We start from the raw sequence: 25,092 nt of genomic DNA, 5'->3' as shown, positions 1-25,092 counted from the left end.
TTTTGTTGTTGTTGTTGTTTTGGTAGCTTATTTGGGATTGCTTGCCTTTGGTGCGACCATGAAATCATCCTTATAAGCTCGTTAATAGAATGGATATCATGTCATTGTTAGTAAAATATCAAATACAAAACATTAAGGAGGAATCGTAAAATGCCACGGAATGAATGAATCCATCATTTTTGTAACATTAGGAGGGTTGAAGATTAAAAGCACTCTCTTAAAGTATCATGTGCATACCTACATTCGATTACAATTTCAAAATATTTGTCACAATATCGACCTTCCTAATCTTCAAAGTTGTCAAAAGTATGGTGGTTTAGAAATGCTTTTGTTAATGTTTTTTGAGCACAAAAAATAAATTCTAAAGAAACCCAAGTAATCCCTCAGCTTTCTTAAAGCCTGATAAAGCAATTATGGTCTCAATGGATGTTAATAATCATCTCTCTACTTGAGAGAGAGAGAGAGAGGAGGGGGGGGGAGAGAATTATTTCCCTTAAGGTGGACATCAAAATGTTATATTTATGACTAAAATTGAAATATTTTGTAGATGTTGCGTGTGAACTCCGTGTTGAGCACGGAAGGAATTACACATCTCCCTCATACTAGGATGTAGAAAGCACCTTTCAACACAACAAAGATCCTGTCATAATTGATTGATTTATTTTGTTGTTTAACATTCATGTTTCGCACTATTTGCTCTTGCATTGCTAATGGATCTAAAGCATCCCCGCACCTTTCAAATTGCACGTGCACGAGAATTTAGTATAATAAAGATGCAATGGATGCTCTATTTTCCTCAAATTTTCACTGAATCCTTGTTAAGTATTTTTATACTCATCTACATATTTTAGATGTCAAGGTTTCTCATAATATTTCCATTTGATAAATATATTTATTCTCACCATTTATGAAAAGTATACGCCTTTCATGCATGCTTGTCTACTATATCTAACGACAACAATTTTATTTCCTCGCAAGTTTCCAATTACACACAATGCATCTAACTTCGTGTGATGTGTCTTCTCATTTGTTAGGGGTATTGGTTCAAAAATTAGAAATTTTGAAATACAATCCAGTCTGAATGATCTCCCTATATCGCATTGGCTTTTTTCTTGTTTCGTGAATTGATTATATCTCATTGAAAGAAAAAACCTTCAACATTATTCTTGCCAATTTCTAATGAAAAATCATTTATGTCACCACAGGAACCCATCCAATATATAGAGATAGATGCATTTTGACAAGAGTTACCATCTCTCACACTAATGGCTTGCTCAAAAGAAAATGGAAAATTGACATAGTGACGCCATTTTAAGTTGTGAAACAAAGATGAAAAGTGCAGATCCCAGCGACAACTGGGAACAAAAATGAAAAAAATTGTAGCGGGAAAAGAAATTAATTGCAAATATCGTGGCGGGGAACAAAAATGAAAAGAATTGTAGCGGGAAAAGAAATTAATTGCAAATTTCGTGGCGGGGAACAAAAATGAAAAGAATTGTAGCGAGAAAAGAAATTAATTGCAAATTTCGTGGCGGGGAACAAAAATGGGAAAAATTGTAGCGGGAAAAGAAATTAATTGCAAATTTAAGCGGAAATTGTGAAAGCCGGAAAGATGATAAAAATTTGGACCATTTCTCGATTTGTGCGTGTCATCCTTGCGCAGGGGCCATGCTAATCTTCTCTGTATCGTTCCAATTTTATCGGATGTCTCCGAAGAGACAATAGAAGGTGTGGTGGAATTCGTATTTAAACGGCTTGTATATCTTTCGCGTTATGCATGTGGGAAGGAATTGGAACGTCCACGTCACGCCCTCCGTTGCCCACATACCCCATCACGTCAACCGTAAGTGAGTGAGTGGAGTCCTCCGATTCGATTGGACGACATTTCCACCACCACTCCCATTGTGATTTCCTTTTATTTGTTTACAGGATGGACGGAATTTTATTACTTTTCCCACCGGCGAATCGTCTATGTATATATCTGCCAGTGTTCATCTTTAGTACTTCCATCTTTCGTGTCTAGCGTTTGTAGTCCAACGGTTAGGATAATTGCCTTCCAAGCAATAGACCCGGGTTCGACTCCCGGCAGACGCACCCCTCTCGCAATTTATAATAATTTTCGAAATGTATAATAACCTCCGAAACAGACCCGGTTCGACTCATTCTCTTTCCGCAATTTATAATTTCCAATTTTCGAAACTCTACAGATGTATAACCTCCGAAACGAAACTTTGCTTAATATAATAGTGAATGCATTATCCTCCGAAACGAAACTTTGCTTAATAGTGAATGCATTATCTGATATAGAATTGCATTTAAACAATTACACCACTTTAAATTTCAATCATTTATTTATTTATGAATACAAAATGCATTTTTTAATCAAATTTGAATTTCAAGTGCATTTTTTAATAAATGATTAGAATTTTGAATTTCAATCATTTATTTATGAATACACAATATGATTAGAATTTTGAATTTTGAATTTTATTATAAATGGATTTTTTTCACAATATGAAAATTTTGAATTTTAGTATAAATGGATTTTTTCACAATACGAAAGTTTATGAATGATACCTAATTAGTGGCCTGGTTATAACACAATTTGATATCTAATTAGTGGTTACTTTTGACTTCTTCAACTCTTAACTAGAGTCACAATATTGAGTCACTTGGAGGTGGGACTTCACTTGTTCGGGGTTTTTACCATGGTCTCTTGGGAGCTATGCTAATTTTCGATCTTTATGTCCACTTGAAGGAGGCTTTGGGGTTGCTTGTGCAATCTCTTGGGGTGAAGACACTTTCCAATCCAGAATGAAGAAAATAATGAATGCAAATAACACAACTTTCTCTTTCAACGGAAACTATATAGAGGGAGGAAGAGATATTTTGCATATTCAACATTGTATAATAACACAACGACCTCGCACTCTCTTAATAACCATCCCATATATGTCAGAACAATTCTTATGCAACCCACAAAAGAAGATATTTACAACAATGAAACCTCTCAAGAGGCACTCAATTTCTTGTATGCTATATTGCTTCTAAAATGCAAATGTTCTCTTAATCTAATCAAACAAAAACAAGATACAAACCAAACCAACAAACTTATGCAGTTTTAGGGTTGTATGATATTGGTAGAGATAATCACAAGCACACTCCAATGTCTATGCTAGATACAATCACCCAAAACTTCAGAAGAAATATACAAGAGGCATGCGAAGGTTTTGATCTCAAGCATGAAACAAATGACAAGGCTCTACAGGTCACGACTAGATTTGTTAAAACTTTGCCAAAGGTGTCTCCCGAGTCACTTTTCACCAGATGGCAAGTTCAAGTAATCTCAAACGCACACAATCAATCAAACTGAGAAGAACCTTAATTTCACTTATTAACACAAAGCTTTTTTTAATAACTTATAAATTTTAAAGGCATTGTTCAGCTATTCTATGTTTTGGAGTTCTAAAGGCATTGTCTAGCTATTTTATACTTTGGATTTTTTAGCTGGAATGACTTTTTATTATTTAAAATGCACTTTTGAATTAATAAATGGATTCAACGTCCTAGAAAACATATGGGGCACTTGGATTGTGTAGAGTTTACAGCTCAAACCCGTGACTCTAACAAATTCTTGTCACATTTCAGACAAATTTGAGAAAAAGATATGCCCGCAAAACATCCAAAACATAGGACAATTAGACCACGACAATTTTCAATGCATTCTTACTTCCAAAATGGCGTTGACCTAATTACAAATTTTAATTTCAAAGTCAACAAACCAAGCACATTTAAAACTAACAAATGCATTTAAAACCAAATTCTCAGGGCCTCGTTACTTTTACTGTTTTAAACTAACAAACACATTTAAAACAAAATGATCAGAGTCTTGCTCTTTTTACCAACAATAGGACAAAAGCATATGCTTTATGGAAATCACCCAAACTAGCTAAGGAAATGGAGGTGCATTCTTAGTTCGCCATACGATGTTCTAAAGAATCATATGGTACATAATTCAGCATTGGGAGATTATCCTTTAGCAGTCATTCTAGATAAGAATCAAATTCTTGTATCTCCATATCTTTCTTTCATGTATTTACTAACAAGCATATTCACATTGACCAACACATTTATTTTGTAATAGGGCTTCCATAATTTTAACTTACTTATCAATTATTATTCGAGTTGTCTTTAGTGAGACTTTTTGGAAGCTTTTCCGGTGAATTTTTTCTGGTCTAATTTCTCTAAAATCCGGCAGGAATTTATTGAAACACACAAGTTTGATCGGTAACCCCTGCACATTCTAAGTGCCTTAGGGGTTTTTCACAGTGCTGAATCCATATATATTGTCAAAAAACCAGTTTAGATTACACAAACCAACATTTCACCTCAAATTGTTCCTCCGGATTCCGGCACCGGAATGTCCAAAAAGTCGCACTAAAGACAACTCCATTATTATTAGGTGGATTGTAAGGATTTAACCTCCATGAAATATTCTATAATATTCCATGTAGTAGTCACAGATAACACCTGTGAGTTGACCTTTTAGTGAATGTTTGGAATTCTTTCAAAGTTCTTTAGCCATAGTGAAAAAGTCCACCAATGTACTTGCTAACCCCAATCTATAGAAAGTGTGTCCGCCATTAAACAATGGAATTTTTCACAATATGAAAGTTGATGAATGATATTTGGGGCATAAGGGACTTGTCCATATCACTATATTTCCAAAAACAAATAACATAATATCTATAATTACAAAAAGACAGGAAAAATCCAAACCCACAAAAGAGCATAAAACTACCTAATAAGGCTTTGAAAAATAGGTGCCATGTGATGAATAAGAATTCAAGAGTAAAACCAAGGGTATCAAACTAATTTTTTTTCATATAGACAAAAATCCACATCTCCATATTAATCATCTCATTCTTTCAATCATCTAGTTTATCAAACTTGCCAAAAATATCACCATGTTCATTTTCCTATCTTTTGCCTATTTTGGGAAAATTTTAACCCTTGCAAATCTTTTGTCTTGGATAAAAATTCAATCGTGCGCATTATATATGATGTTGTATGTGACTTCTCCCAATTCCCAAAAGGCATTCACTCGTTTATTTTATGAAAAAAATGGGTAATCTTTCTAAGATTGAGTTTTTCTCTACTTAGTAAAATACAATAAGCTATGAAGGAAATAAGAGAACTCATGACTTAAAAATTAACGTGATTGAAACTAGAACATAAATAAATCATACCTACCTAAGCTACTTGGTGAAAGTAGAAAAGCTAGGTAAAAATGCCACAACCAACATACTTTACTTATCGAGTCATTCGCATTCATGCATTATTTTGACATTAGAAGGAGAACTATGGATGAAAAGACAAATAGGGTTGTGGATGACCATGCCATGAAATTTAAGGTATCTTGGACTAACAATATATAAATACTTACATTAGGAAACAAAATACACTTATGGCTTCAGTTAAAAAGGCTCTGACCAAGATACGATATCATTAATTCCACCATAAGGAGTAAAATGGATGAGAAGTGAACACGGAAATTTTACAAATCTTCTCTATTTTGTTGTCTTTGGGGATGTCTCCCTCATCCAATACATAATAAGATCAACATAATGAATCTCATCTTTAGTGCATTTGAACCTAATAACAAACATAAAAAAATGAAAAAAGAAATTAAAGCTTTGCTTTGATACCAAATCTTCCAATTCCTCTCACCTCTTGGAAAGTAACATCGATAAACTTACCCCCATCATCCTCATTAATAAAACCAAACTTTCAGTCATGTCTTAAATTAATGAAGCAAGTTGACGCTTAACCACTAAATATCTGTTAAACATATATCAATCTATCTTCCACAATGAACCATATCCGTTGACTTGAATCTAGCTTGGACATACTGCAAATCTAGAAAGTTGGTTCCATGTTAAAGAAATTATGATTCAAAAATATGATTTCTTTATGTGTGAAATATTTATCCATGTTTAAATAAGTTTCTATCAATTCTTTTATCAAAATAGGAATTTCTATGTCTTCCACTATCCTCCAACTTGATGTAATTGAAGTCTCTAGGTGACCTAAAGAAACTTATTTCCTTAAAAATATATTTATTAAACATCTAAAAGTATTATAAAATAATATTTCCTCCTATGTCATGAATAACAATACTATCATTCACTTTCCTTCCTTCATACAATGGAAATCGATCTCCCTAACAATGGCACCAATTTAGACGATATCTCCTACTATATTCCCCTTGAGTGAGGAATGATGCCATGTGATCCAAATTCTAGTGTACACTTCAAGCTAGCTCTTGGGACGATGGTTTAATACTTTAACTTCTATAAATATTGCTACCCATTTCACCTTAGCAACAGAAACTTCACTATTCAGACTTGAAAATTCCATATTTAAGTGAATATCTAATTATAGATTTTTCAATGATCTCAAAAGGAAAAAAAAGAAGAAGAGGTTATTCAAAGTTCCAGTTTTGAAAAATAAGGACCACGAAAGAATGAAATATAAGTATGCAAGAGAGTTAAATCAAAAAATTTAAAACCTTACCTGCCACACACCTTTCTGCCCATCTACACTACATTAAATTTGGTTTGAACCAGTAGAATTGAATGTAACACCCTCCTCCCACATCCACCCAAGTAACCATACCAACCGGAGTTAACATCAGACGAGAGTCTACTATGATCAGATTCAACCTCCTATGTGACGTTAAGGAAGTGGAATCGACGGAAAATCACACACAATCATCCAACATCATCAACAAAACCCTCAAAAGACAAGTCAGCCACTTAGGCAGCCTGTCCCTGGGTCCCACTGATGTTCTGGATCTCTTACGCCATAGTTTCTCTCATTCTATGGGAAAGGGAGTTACCAACAACCCAAAAGTCACTCTCACAAGCTTGCCTGCCACCGACCAGGGACCAAAATTTCCAGTTTTATGCCAATGACCCCGGGATTTAAGCCACTTTTTCAAGCCTAGAGCCTAGGCCATTGCCCAGAATGGAGTGATATCTTACAATCATTAAAATACAGGGAAAAAATGATGCAAAAGCAATAAAATGAACAAGACCATAACCAGACCCCTACTAGCCATGACAGACATTTCGTTAAACATATCATCAACATGTAACCTACAGGTGTAAACAACAGAATTAAGTGTAGGGATCTCATACTTATCTGAGAATTGCTATGAACCTTTGTTCCCTCATGTCAATTGTTGCATTATCATCTATTAGGTCATAGACACATTATCCATTCATGTACAAGTAAAAACCTATTGAAAGTCATACATATTTGTTTTCATAAAATACACATATAACCAGCATAATAGGAACATAAATACCATAAACATATCAACCATCAAAATCCACATATACATCAATACATTTACACATGAAAATCAAGGGAATGAATTTCTTGTTAATGAATGCAATGAACCAACTAGAGATGGGACTACCATGTTCCCCCTGACCATAGATTGGTTGATCCTAGTCTCCCTTCAACCATATTCCAAGAATGAATGTGGGTTCATAGAACACACCAAAACACCAATCAACATGGATGCCACCGGAGTTCTCTGCCTACATCGTGAGGAATTTGAGTGCCTAGTAGTCTCTCAAGATTTACCGTGCATCCACAGTCCGATCTATGGATCACTAGGCCCTACACCAAGACATACTCTCTAGGATTTACCATGTATCCCATCCTAGGCTCACTAGGCCCAACGGAGAGAAAATCCACCTCTTGGCTTTATCGTATATCTTGCCATTCAACAGAAAGGATTCCTAGGTTCATCAAGGCACGCAATTTGGCTTTACCACAACCCATAATCTGGTCCAAGGGTTACTAGGCCAGTGGATTCGTGATCCACAGTCCGGTTCAGGGACCACTAGACCATGTGTTTGTCAATTCGGAGATCCACCCCACTCAGCTTTGAATCCAATCCAACCATCCGACATAAACCGAATGAGAGAACCCATCTCATCAAAGTTATCAAGAAATGGTAAGGCTAGGTTGAAAATATATTCACATGTGGAAAAACCCATGCCATGGTAGAAAAGAAACACATGCAATCCCATGCATGCCAAATCTAGCAAGGAAAATGCACATGCAAGTCGATACTTTCAATGAAGCCTGCTATAGATGCTTGATCTTTCCTTTCCCTGCTTGATCTTTGCTTCCTCTTTCCTTCTTTTCCTTTCTTGCTCCAATGCCAAAGTGGTCCAAGAAAACTCTAAGTGTCCAAGAGTGAGAGAGAGAGAGAATAATGAGAGAGATCCAAAACTGAATTGATCAAACCCTGCCCACTGGTCCTCATAAGACTTTTTGTAAATGATACCCCTATTTTCTTCATTTTCCATTATTTTCCTCCTCACATGAAACCTGTGACCTTTCACCTTCCTTTTCTCCTAATTTCCATTATTTTCATAAATAAATGTGCCAAAAATTCCATTTTGCCTTTCCAAAGCCTTAACCATTGCCTTTGCTAATTTCCTTTAGCCATAAACAACCAATTGAACACCCCCTAAGATGTCTTGCCCAACATTCAACTTGGAATACATTTCCTGTCAACCATGGTCTTATATGTTTTTACATGGGTTTTTTAACTAGGGTTTTTACAAAACCCTCCCCCTTGGGGGAACACCATCCTCAGTGTTCAATGACATCTATAACCAACAAGGCCGCTGAAAACAAAACATACTGCCCATGGAGCTTTATAACAAATCTAATTGTAGTATTTATAATGAATGGCCTTCTCAAAGAAAAACATCATGACAACATGACCAACTAACAACCATACCGCATACTGGAGCTTTATAACACAACTCATTACGATATTTACAATAACCACAGATACACATATGCACATTTGCTAAATCAACAAATAAGTATATGATGCCTACATCTGCAACAAGGGAATCCAGAGGCTCACACCTCCACCATCAAAGTAATACGAGGATTCACATCCTTCCCAGGAACTCCATAATCCACTGCCACATTCAAAGTTGCATCTAATGTTTAGCACTACAATCTTGTGCCACTTGTCCTCTTAGCGAACAGTTACCAACTCATTGTTCCAGGGCACACTCCCAATGTGCATCTGATTCCATGCTAATATTGGTCAAACTAGCCGTTGGAGGCTCTGCTCGGTCTATATAACACGCTAAGCTAGATCTGTTTCTTCAACTTGTCTTGACGATGAACCACACTGGTTGGTTCGAAACGCGTCGACAAATGACATTCCATGTGATTTTCGCCGAAATATTTCTCTAACTTAATATGGATCACAGAAGCCTAAACTCTATAATTGAATAACTTGTTCGTAATTAAAAAGCAAGAGAAATAAACCACAGAATACAGATAAAATTTCTAATGGGTAATAATTAGAAATTTCAACATGGTACCAGAGCATGGTTGCAGATCACAGGAGATATGAAGGCACTAGCTAAAGCAGAGAATTTGGAACAAAAACAACTATCCGAAGTGATAGAAGTTATTCCTAGTAGAAAGCGGCGGAGAAGGGTTGACGTAGAGGGACTGCGTCATCAATTCAGGCCAGAGAGAGGTCAACACAGAGGCTGAGGAGGGCAGAAAAGGCTCACGAAGAGCCACACAGAGACTAGGAGGGTTGACGGATTTGGCCAGGGGAACATTTTAGCCAGAGCCGAGATTGTGTAGAGCCTAGAGGCTCAGTCCTTCAGTTGTTAGGGCATTGGAAGCTGTGGGCTGATTTCGGGGAGTGGAGCTGGTGGGGTATTGTTGCTACTGAGACAGAACAATACCTAATGGGTAAAAAACAAGGTAGAGGGAGTTGCTACCTAGGTGGATTTCTAGCCAAGAAATCGATATCCGTGTTGCAGGTGCATATGAGATCGAAGAGGTGCGACTTGACGGTTGGCAGGCAGATTTCCATGAGGTAAATCAAGACTTAGAGGGAGTCTAGCAGAGAACTTCCAGAGGGAAGTAGAGACTCAGAGGAGTCGAAAGGAAGAGCAGAGAGATGGACATGAATGGACAGAGGGATTAGGACAGGCTAGACGAGGTGTCCAACTTTGTCGTCTGGAAGGTTAGGATCCTGTCCATTCTAGATAAACATCGCATCAAGGCCTTCGCCTTGAGAACAATGGCTATCCCAGTTGACCCAGCTGACAATGAAAAGTACAAGGAAGAAATGGCCAAGGCGAAATGCATAATCCTTGATGGGGTCAAGGATCATGTGGTCTAACATATTGCCGAGAAGGAGACGGAAAAGGAAATGTGGGACGCCTTGAAGACATTATACCAGCATACTTCTATGGAGAGGAAGATGTTACTAGAGAATCAATTGAGGTCATACTAGATGCAGAAGGGGAAGTAGAGAGATCACTTCCTCGACAAATTGAAGGAGATTCATGATCAACTGACTTCCATAGGGGCCACGCCGGATCAAGAGTTGACGGTGAGGACCGCCCTAAAGGTAGTCACCGAGGAGTGGGAGACATTTTTCTAGAGTATTTTGGGTAGGGCTAATCTTCCAGATTAGGAAGAATTGTGGGCATCTCTTCGCCAAGAAGAGATCAGACGGCTGTCCAAGATAGGAAGTAACAACAAAGGAGTCCGGATCAAGAAAGAGGAGGAAGAGGATGCAACTCTGGCAACTGCGGGGAAGCGGGAGAAGAGGAAGAAGAAAGACCTCTCCAAGATAAAGTGCTTCACCTGTGGGGAACTGGGGCATTATGCGAACCAGTGTCTGAGGAAGAAGAATAAGGCAGAGACATCTGACTCCAAGGTAGTGCCAGCGAAGGTGGAAAAGGAGGTAGAGGAGGATGACGATTGTGCCATGAGTGCTCATGTACCTCTAGAGAAGAGGTGGGGAGACATCGATCTGTAGTCAGGAGGACTACATGCGATGAGGGGAAGGATCCTTGAGGTATCGAAACTCTTGGATCATACCTTGCTACGGGATCCCCGAAGTGAGAAGTAGCATGATGGCAGATGTCAGTAAAAATGGATGCGGATGAAGCGGCAAAGAGTGCTAGAAGTGCAGAAGTCCGTGGCAGCGGAGAGAGGGTTGCAGCAGTGCAAGAGGCATAGAGGAGGTTGCAGCAGTGCACGATGGTACAAAGAGGTTTTCAGCGGTGTGAGAGGCAAGGAGTTGTTGCAGCAGCACAGAGGTAGTAGGGGAAACACGAGATAGTAGCAGAGGGAGCTTCAGCATCGGCAGTGTTTCTAGCCTGATATGGATGTCAGTAGTTGGGTGGATCAGTTACTTACTTCTCAGTAACTAAGTTGCAGTGCAGTAGCAGTTAGCAGTAGGATGATGCAGCATGATGAGAAGGGGTTGTAGTGTTGGGAGAAAGGACCAGCAGCAGCACGAATGCAGAGAGAGCTTCCGTACAGATGTAGCAGTGGCAGTGGCAGATCCATAGGTAGCAGTATAGGATGCAGCAGTGCAGAGGATGTTGGGTGGGGAGGCCTAGCATCAACACAGGTACCGGTGCTATATAATTAGAGTGATGCTCGATTGGAGTATTACTAGAGCACAATCCTCGCTAAGAGGGAGTGTTGATTTTGGGTAGCATCAGATGATATCTAGCCATGAAAATTGGTGGAGAGGCTAAAACACATGAGATCTCCAAGACCCATAAATGATTTGGGCAGATTCTACATGGTTTAGGAGATATTAAAATAATTAATATTTTTAATGGAGTTCCTAAGTCTAAACTTAGGAAAAATAAAATATTAATGGGTATTAATATAAAACTGGGTTAGAATGTTCTAAAAGACATGGATCAAGCCAAATATAATCTTAGCAGTTGATTAGAGATGTAATCTTAGCTGTTGAAGGACCAACAAGAAAAGTATAAGAGGAGGCTTGAGTGTCAGATGTAGAACACACCAGAGTGATCAGTGATTCGATTTTCTAGAGTGGGTTTGCTAAGAGAAATCAAATCAGTGATCAGTTGCAGCACGGGGCAGTGAGTACAAGACAGAGAGGTAGAGATAGTGTCGAGAGACCAACATAGAAGCAGAGAGAGGCATAAGCTGAGCTAGAGGGAGCCACACAGAGGTAGAAGGGACTACGAAGAGGCCATAAGGTCCCACGTCATCCATGCAGAGGCTGCAGGAGTGACATAGAGGGTGGTACAGGCTGCACAAAGTCTAAGAAGGCTGGCGCAGAGGGTTTCAGGCTGACGCATAGGCTAGGAGGGCTGACGTTGAGCTTCAAATTGTGCTGGAGAGGGTTTCTTTGGGTAGACTTTCCGAATATTTGATTTCGAATAGAGAGGAATTACTGCTAGATTATTTTCTCTGTCAGGTGAGCCAGTTTAGCACCTAGTTGTACTCAGAAAGACTGCATAATAAAATAACCCTCAGAATTTCTACACCGGTTTTCCCAAGTTGGGTTTTTCCAGGAACAAGTTGTCCAAAAATAATGGTGTCACTTGTGTGTTTTCTATTTCTTTTAGTTGTTGATCTGTAGATGGTTGAGACTGTATTATGTTTATTTCAGTATTTATATGTTTAAATAACTTCTTCTTAATTAACAAGTAGGAGAAATAAACCATAGAATATAGATTAAATTTCTAATGGGTAATACTTATAAATTTCAACAATTCACTTCACCTTTCCTATTACCCTTCTCATGACTATATTGCCACTGTCGATTTACACCAATGGATCGACCCAATCTAATCGATTGTCATATTCTTACCTTCCATTGCACATACTCATGCACAAAGCTTCATTTGAATCTCACATTACATGTTGGGTACCACACAGTTCTCCTTGATCTCCATCGACTTTCCTCTTTCCTGACCAATTCCCAAGACTCCAAACTTAAAATGCAAGCACAAGAACCAAGCAAGAAGAAAACCATGAAAACCAAAAGCAATATGACACCACAAAAAAGTGGCATGACCATGCACTAGACATAACAAAACTGAAAATCAAGCATAAGAAAATCACAAAGACCAAAAGAAAAAGACTAACAAAAAACACCATGACTCAATCCCCATGGTTCCCATGGAAAGCTCAACCCAAACCTTCTTTAATATTTCATGGCAGTGTCTTGCCATGCAATCCCCTGCATCATACTACCATAAACACAAAACTGTCAATGCACAAATAAACATAACAACATACTACTTACCTTACCTTGCTATGCCAAGCACATTGCTTGCAACTGAACACATTCATGCCATCTCTCAAGGGACTCCAATCCTTTGACATATCCACCTGTAACTAAATACTAGCTAATATACCTATCAAGTACATGTTCATGAATCTAGCACATATCCACATAATGTCAGACGAGATTAAGGTTAAGAAGAATCCCTCTATACAAAGCACTCATTTGTTTGGAATTAGGGTTTCCAAACAGAGCTAAAAGAATTCTTGTCCAAATCCCTTCTTTTTCCCTTTTTACCTTGTTGCAATCGAGGCTTACTATGCATCGCCACATCACCCAATTGTTAGTTATATAAACACATCAACTATTACCTTATCACACTAATACCAAGCATGTTTCCAGCAATTTCTCACACATGTCAACCACATGTTCCAAACATCAAGACAATCATATGTATCAATTTTAAACCAACCTTTACCAAGACTAACAATCATGGCATAATCCATAGTCAACTCATAGTCATTAGACATAATGCTACAACTATCACCTACTATACTCAAGTACATATCAATTGTATCAACACATATGTGTTAGTGCAATCCTCTTAAAACAAGATCATTTTGGAAAGAAACCTTATAAACACATACTTATATTATGCAATTCATCGAAAATTCAACCAACTTGAAAACATACCATGTTAACTAAATTAACTAGACATCAAACACTCAAACACCAAATAGATGTCATAATCAAAAATTCAAGCACAAGGTAGATGACATAAACAAGTTCATACCTTAATGTATCTCAGGGGAGGCAATTTTGTTTGCACAATCAATCTAGTTAGCATGATATAGCTTTGCGAGATATTTAATCAAACATAAATAAGATCATGATACCCAAAATAGTCACTAGCTAACATGTTTACTTCATAACTCATACACAATTATCATTTATGCATAGCAATCACATATGTACGATCAATCCAGATTAGTACAACACAATGCAACCTAATAAGTTGATTCATACCTAAATGTCATAACCCTAACCATCTGCATAGGCTGATCCAACTTAGTGTGATACATATAACATCAACATATAAATGATATAACCCTAATCATTAAGCTAACTATCATTTAACAATAACACGTTAACCTATAAGAGATTGCATCAACAACATATAACATAATCATCAAGTTATCTAATATAAAACAACGATAGCAATACATACAACTACATGTTACTATCATTATTTACTATCTGACACATGTACATATAGCTATACTAATCAACTAGCATCTATCATGAATGTAACCATAACATCAAAAGACATGTACATAAACCTAATATATATAAAAATCCTTGACTTACATACCTGCATGCCAAACATACAATACCTATATGACGATCTGCTCTTACACCAAAGTCCAATACTGCAACCTCATTATGATGATCTGCATCTCCTATTCTATCTCAACCAACACATTGGCATCATAACAATCAAGATCAACATGATGACCTAAATTGCATACAATGACTTCACAAGGCATGTTGGACATATATTTCATGCATAACTATAACCAAGGCCATACATGCATAACAACTGCATATGGACATATAACACATGAGTACAAAACCATATACACATCATTCTAGCTAGAGTGCAGTCATCAATGCATGACCATATCAACTACACAAACCATGAACTCATGCATGACAACAACAACCACCTTACATGCATTTGATAACATGTGAACACTGACATTCCTAACACTGCATAATCAACCATACACAGATGAAGACATACTCCATGACAATGCCTTCAATCTTCACATGAATACATCACTACAACCATGATCAACACCATGAAAATGCAACAAGCAAATGGACTACATGCATAAGGAACACATATGCAACTAACATGAATGCATGACCAACACATAAGCCAAGGAGAGTGCAACCACGCTTTGATACCACTCTAACACACTCCTCCCACATCCACCCAAGTAACCATGCCAACTGAGGTAAACATGAGACAAGAGGCTACTATGATCAGATTCAACCTCCTATGTGACCTTAACAAAGTGGAATTGACAGAACATCACACATAGTCATCCAAAATCATCAACAAAACCCTGAAGAGACAAGCCAACTAATCATACAACCTATCCCTGGGTCCCACTGTTGTTCTGGTTCTCTTAGGCCGTAGTCTCTCTCATGCTATGAGAAAGGGAGAGACCAACAACCCAAAATCGCTCTCATATGCTAGCCTGCAAGTGACCAGGGACCAAAATTTCTAGTTTTGTGCCAGGGACCTCGGGATTTAAGCCAATTTTTTAGGCCCAGAGCCCAGACCACTGCCCAAAATGGAGTGATAACTTAGAATTAGTAAAAATACATGGAAATAATAATGCAAAAGCAATAAACTGAGCAAGACCATAACTAGACCGCTACTAGTCATGACATGCATTTCATCAAACATATCATCAACATGTAACCTACAGGTGTTACTAGGCCAATGGCTTCGTGATCTATAGTCCCATTCAGGAACCACTAGACCATGTGTTTGTCAATTCGGAGATCCACCCCACTCATCTTCGAATCCAATATGACCATCCAACATAAACCAAATGAGAGAACCCATGTCATCAAATCTATCAGGAAATGGCAAGGCTAGGCTGAGAACACTGTCACACCTGGAAAAACCCATGCCATTGTAGAAAAGAAACACATGCAATCCCATGCTTGCCAAATCTAGTAAGGAAAATACACATGCAAGTCGATACCTGCAATGAAGCCTATTGTAGCTGCTTCATCTGGACGTTCCCTGCTTGATATTTGATTCCTCTTGCCTTCTTTTCCTTTTATGCTCCAATGCCAAAGTGCTCCAAGAAAATTCTAAGTGTCCAAGAGTGAGAGAGAGAGAGAGTAATGAGAGAGATCCAAAACTAAATTGATCAAGCCCTGCCCACTGATCCTCATAAGCATTTTTATCAATGAGGCCCCTATTTTCTTCATTTTCCAATATTTTCCTTCATTTTCCTCCTCACATGCAACTTGTGACCTTTCACCTTCCTTTTCTCCCAATTTCCATTATTTTCATAAATAAATGTGCCAAAAATGCCATTTTTCCTTTCCAAATTCTTAGCCATTTCCTTTTCCATTTTCCTTGGCCATAAAAAACCAAATTAACACCCCCTAGGATGTCTTTCCCAACATTCAACTTGGAATACGTGTCCCATCAACCGTGGTCTTATATATTTTCACATGAGTTTTTTAACGAGCGTTGTTACATTGAAAATGTAAATATTTGTAAATGTTGGAAATATTAAAGAGAGATAATCTTAGATATTCAAGAATTGGAAAAATAAAATGTGATGGGATTTATAAAAATTCATGTAACCATTTTCAAGAAAATTTATCGAAGAAAATAATAAATGTGCAAGGCATTAAATAACAACATATCCATTTATCAACAAACAATTGCAAACTTTTGAAATATGTAATACATTTTTGAGATATATAAACATATAAACAAGTAGGAAAAATTCACATAATGTTTTGATCGCACCAATATAAAAATACTCAAATTAATTTTAGTGAGGGAGGAAATCTACGAAACCTTCCATTCATCTAAAATTTCGCAAGAATATGTGGCTACATTTTCCATATCTAAGAGGAAAGAGAGGCCACAATACAAGCTTGTAGAAAATTAATGGATCCACTAGTTTGGTGTTCCAATCCATCCCATGGTTTCCCTTATTTTTTCTGCTATCACCTCTCCTATCTTGGTTAACAAAAAATTTCCAATCCTTAGTTCACAAAAACTACATTTTTATAAGCTATTCCCTCCCTTCATTTCCAACACATGCAAATATTCTTTCTTGTAAATAACCAATTTCATATTCTTCTTCCAAATGTCCATATATGTTTTGAAATTGGAGGAAATGGTTAAATTTTTTATTATTATATTGATTTTTAATCTCTTTATAATATCCCTTTAGCTCAAACTTTAAAAACCCTTCAAAAGGGGTGAAAAATAATTTTAAGTTGTGCATACTATTTTTGGTAGATATGATTAGAATATGATACATCTTGAACTGTAGAAATCTGATAGAAATTTCAACTGCTCAAGAAATCAAACTGAAATCAAGAGATATAAATTCTACTCTATTAATCTGCGGAATGAAAATCACCATTTAGAACAACATGCATAGACATGCAATGAGAAAAACCAAAAGTACACCATGATTTCTAGGGGAACCCAATTGGCTAAAACGCCTCCGCTGCTTTGCATTAATTCAGATGAAAAGAGAAAAAATGCAATGTCTTGCTTCAAATCTGAAGCACACCTTGCACTGCAATCTTGTTCTCTTGCTTCCTGACCTTCTCTGGCCAACACTTAGCCAATTCAACCCACAACTAATCTCCTATTTCCTTGTGCAATCCTAGAGGAATTAGTCCCTATTGTGTAATAGTTTGAGGAAATGATCACCTGCTTAGTGCAAAATAAATGTACACTCAACAGTAAAAAACATGCCTTTTCCTCCACCTCCACTAGGAAATTCGAATTCCATGCATGATTGTGTCTATTTTTAGTTGATTGAGTAGTTAACTGAGAGATTAGCGAGTTAACAACAGTCTTAACTACTCAAATGACCTTCAATTAGATCAATTAATGACTACAACTCAATTAACTAAGTTCAACTAACAATAACTCACTAGATTTTTGGGTTAGGGGGCCTTACCAGAGTTGCGAGAACCTGACATAACCATCAACAGAAGTTGAAGTGGCTCAACTTTTTGGTGAGTTCTGAGACTTTCAAGAATTGTAAAATTGCATTTTGAGGATTGAATTATATTATGTATGGTGCAAGGAAAACTATTACCAATAATTTTATTAAGACCACTACTATCCAAATGGTATCCATTTACATCATTGATTTGGTCATAACTTACATCTTCAACAAAAAAATTACCCAAGTCATAAGGTTCTTCCAATTGCATATCCAAAGATGGATAGAATGAACAAATCTCATGAGTAACCCGAGTGGAAGAATTTTATTCATGCAAAATTAAATATGATAAGGGATGGAAATGAGACTCAAATATTTCTTTACTTTCCTCTTCATCACAAATGATCTCACTACCATGTGTCAATTCAAAATCCAACTCATTAGATGGAGTATCTCCATCACAAGTTAATGCCTTACAAAAGGTTGGACACAAGGGATAGTGAGGTGAAGAGGGATTTCTAATAAGAACATCTTCTTTAAATAAATTATGTTCAACATATAAATATTTTGAAACAAAGTTCTCTTTAGAAACTGAAAGATCAAAAGGTGCGCTAGGGAAACCATCATTATACACAATAACATAGTCATAATCAACATAATGGAGGTTGTCCAAGAATTCAGATTGATTAGAAAAATCAATTTCATTTAATACATAACCAAGATTGCTAGGTTCAAAATCACCAAGGATGAGAGATCATAATATCGACATGGAGGATTCTTCAGCTAAAATCACATGATAGAATATTTTTGACACATTTCGAACCAACTAGTGTGGTTCATCATCAGGACAAGTTGAAGAATGAGATCTAAATGCATGTTAAATAGTTAGAGAAGAACTTCCAACAACTATAATTATTGACCAGGTAACGACTAAATTGACTACCTAACGACTATATTAGACAAGGAAATGGCTAGTTTGGTCAAATTCAGTTACAATTTGGTCTTTTGCCCCCTTTTCCCTGTGTCCAGTCAAACTAGCCATTTCCTAGTCTAATATAGCCATTAGGTAGTCAATTTAGCCGTTACCTGGTCAATAATTATAGCTGTTGGAAGTTTTGCTCTAACTATTTAACATGCATTCTAGATCTAATTCTTCAACTTGTCCTGATGATGAACCACACTGGTTGGTTCGAAACACGTCGACAAATATTCTATCATTTGATTTTAGCCGAAGAATTCTCTTAATCTTGACATGGATCACAAAAGCCTCAATTCAACTATGGAGGATTCTAAAAAACAAAATAAAGATCGAATGAATACTCACCTTGATTCTCCTCTACCTGTGAAATTTGACTGCCTTGATCTTGATCGATACTTTGATTTAGAAGAGCCTTATCAAGCAAATCAAGGGGAAATGGATAATGGGAAATGAATGATCGTTGAGAAGATGGATTAGGAATTTTATTTGCAGATTTCCCAACTTCAAAATTATCACAAGGAGGCAACCAAATTGGTACGAGAAAAAGAGGAGGACAAGGAACAAAAGGAACAATAGGCTATTCCTTTAAGATTGGGGGTGTCTCAAATTTTCTGAAAGTAGGAAGAATAGGAACATTTGGTGGTTTATATTCACACTAATTCAAAGAGATAAATGTTAAAAAAAATTCTTTAAGTAATCCCAATCCATATCTTCTTCAAAAAACTAATAACATAATTAAAGGAATCTATTAGAAAAATCATCAATTGATTCATTAGGATCCATTCTACGCCGATTAATTCTTTTATAAACTTCTTGATAATCATAACTATCAAAATCTGGATGAATTTCCTTAAGAAATTAACAAAAATAATGAATGGAAACAAATGGTAAGGTATGAAACCATTGATTAACACAACCTTCAAGAGTGAGGGTGAATAGAATACAAATAACATCTTCATCATTGACTTCAAGAGATTTACAAAAACCAAGAAAATCATTTATGTGCTTGGACAAAAGTGTACCACCCTTGCCATAAAACCTGAATTGAGACAAGACATGAACAATTTTCATGGAGATTTAAATTTTAACATCAGGTAGATTAGAAAAACACTCTACGGTTATGATTTGAGAATGAGCCACTAAAGATAAGAGATTCAACACAAACTCAAAGGGAACATCTTGTCATCTGGCCCTTCTTCTAGCGCAAAAATGTTGACGGTGCTAGATACCACCAACATACATGAGGTCTCCCTAATGTAAACTCCCAATTATACCTCACACTGTTTGGAATCGAAGAGTCATCTAGAGTATCAACCCGGCCAACATAACACAAAGGTTCATCTTGGTTTCAATGGATAACATAAGAGATTATATACATAAACCTTGAATAAGAAAGTAAGTTGACATTGTGAAACACCAACTTTAATGTGTAAAAGGAGAATTTCACGAGGGGAGAGAAAAATGAGGCTATAGAAGGAAATTAATAGTACTAACCTAATAGAGACACATGAGAGCATACAAATATTCATTAGAAAAATAGTTCACATAGTGATGTTGAAGTGAATACAACACACATTCAATAATATGGGTACTCAAGCCATCGAAGTAGTTCAATTTCTCCAGTACATATGAACACAACATACATCGTAAACATCCCAATGATAGTCCTAAAAAATTTGCAATACATGCATGAAAATGTGTTGGCTCATAGAGCTTCAATTAGATGAAAGATCCAAGTACATAGTTACAATGATGAGGCACTAGTTCCAACAGTGGAACATTAAGTCACTTCTTGCTTCTCCAAAGAATAGTTATTCTCTCCTACGCCAAGTAAAGAATCCATGACTAGATATCCAAATCTTAGCCTCCAAAATTCCATTTCCTTGAGTTATGAGGTTTCTTTTATAACAAGAGGAATGACCTTTGATATCTTCATGAACTTTGAACTATCCACATGACACTTGGACTTCCACTATGTATTTTGGACTTCTAAACAACTCTTGGATTTATAAATGACCTTTTGACTTCTCTATGTGACTTTTGGACTTATCCTAAAGACATTTTGTCCATATATGACTATGTGACTCTCCTGAATCCAACGCAACTTGAATCACTCAAAACTGATATTGTATGCTCTCGATATCGCATTCTAATCATTTTTCGAAACAGGTAAAAATTTGCAGGTTGGTTGCAGAACTGCTGATTGGGAATACCGTACTCTGACTGGGCAGGGTGACTGGACAGGTTGACTATGTTTCTTGGGCCAGTGGCAGGCATCCACTTGGCCTCACCGCATTGGTCAAATTTTCAGTGCATTTGATTGGTGAATGAAGTTTTGAGTTGGACCAATGATGGGATGCCATGTGGACCACTCATGTGCTGCCACGTGGCACCCTGAGGGTTCAATAATTTTTTTGTATAGCCAAACTGCCTCAGGGAAATTTGAACACAACATCTCTGAACCAACAATGCAATGCCTTACCGCTTGTGCACATGGTGTTTATTGTTATGTATAGTGGCACAATTATATTTAAATTGAATGTAGTTTGGTATTGGGGGACAGGGTTGGAGCTAAGCCTTGGCCCCTAATCACCCCATGCCCATGAGACAATAGGCAGGGGAGTCAAGGGATTGGGCTTAGCCCTAGCCCAAGGTTCCGACACCACATGTTATAATCACCGGACCACAACATACACACCCAGAGTGCCAACAATTGCTGGGTAGAGTTTTGGGACTAGCCCTCGGTCACCTTATCACCATGTAACCACATCACATTCGTAGAGGAGGGCTCGAACATCAAGCATAGAGAAATAGGGACCAACCCACGATTTCAACGCTACCATATGACCACAATGGAGAGCTTGTCAGAGTTCATTGTTTGTGCGCAGAAAAACAGGAACGTCATTGGTTATATGGCAGCCATAGAACTAATTGCCGAATATTTGAGGGCTATGCCGATAGGGGCAGGCGGTTAGCCCCAGCCCTTGGGTGCATGGCCCCATGTGGCCCAATTTTTCCACCACAGGCCTTATTGGGTAGTTAAAGTATGTGGAATTTTCCACCCCATTTGACGCGAATCTCGTCGGTGCAAGGATAAATTGGCGCTTAGCGAGCCCCGAAAAAGGTAGATTCATAGGATGGTGTTGTAGTGGCTACAACCACCCTCTAAAATTTTGCCTTAGCTCTGTTTTGGAGCCTCCCTAACAACCATCCTCAGCAGCATGTCTTTCCCTGTCAAGTACTCAAACTTCAATGGTTTTCTAGTAGATTGCTAGCCTGTGCATGATAGCTTGTTGCATTCCCCTCATAGGATGTTCCTCTGGACTTGGTCCAGCTGCAAACTGAGAAACTTCCTCAAGAAATTGTGCAATTCTGGAGGGGAACTAGCCTTCCCTCTAGAAATTATTCAATCCTGACTAGCAACCTACTGGACTCCAGAATTACGCAATCCTTCTTGTCAACCTTCACTGGAAAAACTGCGCAATATGTCCCAGTAGTCAGCTTCTCAGCCCCAGAAATTGCGCAATTCTAGGTAGCAGTTAGCTGCTCAACCCAGAAATTGCACAATTCTAGGTAGCAGTTAGCTGCTCAGCCCATAAATTGCGCAATCCTTCTGGGAAGCCAGGCTAGCTCCCTCCCAGAAATGCACAAATTTTCCCCTTAGCTGATCAGGCTACTGCATGTGCCATTGGGTTGACCAGTTCCATCCGGGACCAAGAAAAACTGATTTACATGCATGGACTGCTTCTCCCAAGGCAACATGCAAAGGCATCCCTTGATTTAGAGATCTATTTTTAGTAGCTGGAGGTTACATGCAAGGATCATTTCAGAAACCTCTCGCAAAGTGTCACTTTTCCTAGATTTGTGGCTTGCACGTCACAACCTCAATTATCAACTGAATACTGCAAAGCTCATTCGTCACATTGACCTTGCAGCTCTGACATCCAACATTGCATCTAGGAGTCGTCAGCACATTCGGCTCAATTGTTTTTGGGTAAGCCCGCCTTTCATGTCTTGCGTTGCGTTTCTATCACTTTCTGTGTTTCTCTTTGTGTGAGTGTTATGTGCTTGATTTTAGTGAGCTTTTGTTGTCTTTTTGATGTATGTTAGCTTGTAGAAGCATTGTTTCAGTTTTTGTTTGCATCGCATTGTTGTTGCATGCATGAGTTGTTTTTGCACGGGCGGTCACCGTTGCGGCAACTCTCTTCACACACATACATGCTTTCCTGTTTTCTGAATCCCGCACTTGATATTTGCATGTATGATCATTCACTCTTGTTTGCACTCATCTCACCATGCATTCAAACTTCTCATGTTTTCAGTCGTCCGTCGGCCAGACTGAGTTGCCTTGGCACAAACCGTGCCTTGCCCAGCTAGCACTGTGCATTTCAGGAAGCGAAGGCTCTTCCTTCCATCTAGAAATTGCGCAAGTCTAGCCCAACACTAACCTCCAGGCATGCATTGCGCAATTCTTGGAGGCAGTGTCGCGTTGGCGCTAGAAACTGCGCAATGTAGTTTGCTGGTTGCATGTCACTGTTGATTGAAATTGTGCATCATGCAGTTTTAGTCCTCAGCAGGCCAGGATGGACTATGCATTGCGCAATTCCAGCAGTCAGTCAGCCTCCTGATAGCCCAGACTATGCCTTACGCAGTTTTGGCAGTCAGCCTCCCGACCTCATGGTGGAAATTGCGCAACCTTCACGTTCAATCACATCGGTATGTTGCAATCCAGTCTTCAAGTTTGTTTTGAGGTTCGATTAACAAATTGCTTGCCATGAGTGTTGCCATGTCTTCAGGAATCATAGGTGTTCATCCGTCTCTCAGCAGCACAAGTACAACGACTTCCAGGAGAGCAAAGTCAAAGAAATTGTTAAGAGCGCAACTGGGGATGCAGTCGATCAAGTGTCTATGAACTTGCCTATCCACAAAGACATCAAGTTGTTCATGGACAAGGATATCAAGATCAATGGCAGTAGCATCACAATTAGCAGCACCATCAGCAGCAACAGAAGGCATCACACCCACACGTGATGAATGGAAGAGAAAGGTTGTTGACAACATAGAGGCAAAGCAAAGCTGCAAGTTCAAAGCAGATCCACTCATGATGAAAACAGCTTTGGAGATTGAGGCCATGAGGTGACGGCACGACATGAAGATCGTGCGAAGGCATAGAAAAAAATAGAGAAGGAGTTGCATGTGCTGAAGCAATGACTCAAGGAAGAACATGAGCTGCAAGGACGAGAATGAGCTGCAGTACGAATAGGTACAACATGGGGTGCAACATGCATAGACAGATGAAACTGTGCTCGTACAAGTTATAGATCCATCCCAGCAGCAGGCATGGAGATAAGGTGAGTAGTGTTGTTGATTGCATGCAAGGGAATTCAACAACATGCATGTCATTATGCACACGCATGCGATCCCACCCATTTGGCACACTCATCGAGGCAAAGACAAGAAGCAAGTCCAACTGGAGTTGAACATGTATTTTGACAAGTTGATGCGCATGACCACCAGCACATGCTTGGAGATCAGCACAGACACTATGCATCAACATGTTGCTGGTCCAGTCGCACCCAAGATGACCATGCACATGCTACCAGACGAGTTGGATGGAGGATCCATATCAGTGTACCTGGATGCAACAAAGGTAAGAGTTCGCTTTAGCAAGATGTCACTACTGAGCGCACAGACGACCAAGCTTGGCATCTGCTCACCACCTTCGACCATCACAAGGATGTCAAAGAGTTGGTCAACGATTAGAGTGTCAGCGATGTCTTGCATGGATTGCTCAAGCCATTTTGTCTCACATGGGCACATGTTCATTGTAATGTAACGTCTTGTCTAGTGGAAGTTCAAGTGTCGATAGTTGAATGTAAAAATCATAGAGTAGTTGAAGAGTCATGAGGATAGATGAACAATCACAAAGGGGAATGTCAAGGGCCACCCCACCCTTTTCTATATATAGTCCCTCATAACTCATTGTAGAGGCTTTTGGTCAGCTAAGCTTCCGATAGGACTATCTTAGAGAGAGCTTGGACAATATTGTAACGATCCTTGGCTTCTCCACTATGCAGAGCTAGTATATCACTTTGGAGGACCAGGCGATAGTGACTGTAATGTTCAGTTATCGGAACTAGTGGATGGACATGGATGTATTGTATGACTGGAATTTACACTTCTTAGTATAACAGATCCAACATGTTTCATGCATATGTCATATTCTATTTCAGCTATCT

The 25,092-nt window shown here is 38.2% G+C and overlaps 2 non-coding genes across 2 annotated transcripts; one reads left to right on the top strand and one right to left on the bottom strand.

The window, feature by feature from the left end:
* Nucleotides 1–1,617: 1,617 nt before the first annotated feature.
* On the bottom strand, nucleotides 1,618–1,720 carry LOC149141886 (U6 spliceosomal RNA). The gene has a single exon (XR_016265408.1). It is a non-coding gene; the product is annotated as a U6 spliceosomal RNA (small nuclear RNA).
* Nucleotides 1,721–2,022: 302 nt separating this feature from the next.
* TRNAG-UCC (transfer RNA glycine (anticodon UCC)) lies at nucleotides 2,023–2,094 on the top strand. Its single transcript has one exon. It is a non-coding gene; the product is annotated as a tRNA-Gly (tRNA).
* Nucleotides 2,095–25,092: the final 22,998 nt, after the last annotated feature.

Source organism: Pinus tabuliformis, chromosome X (genome assembly GCF_031772625.1).
Source record: "Pinus tabuliformis cultivar Carrire ecotype Pingquan chromosome X, CPIR1, whole genome shotgun sequence".
Lineage (NCBI taxonomy): Eukaryota > Viridiplantae > Streptophyta > Pinopsida > Pinales > Pinaceae > Pinus > Pinus tabuliformis.
This window is presented reverse-complemented; position numbering and strand designations above follow the sequence as displayed.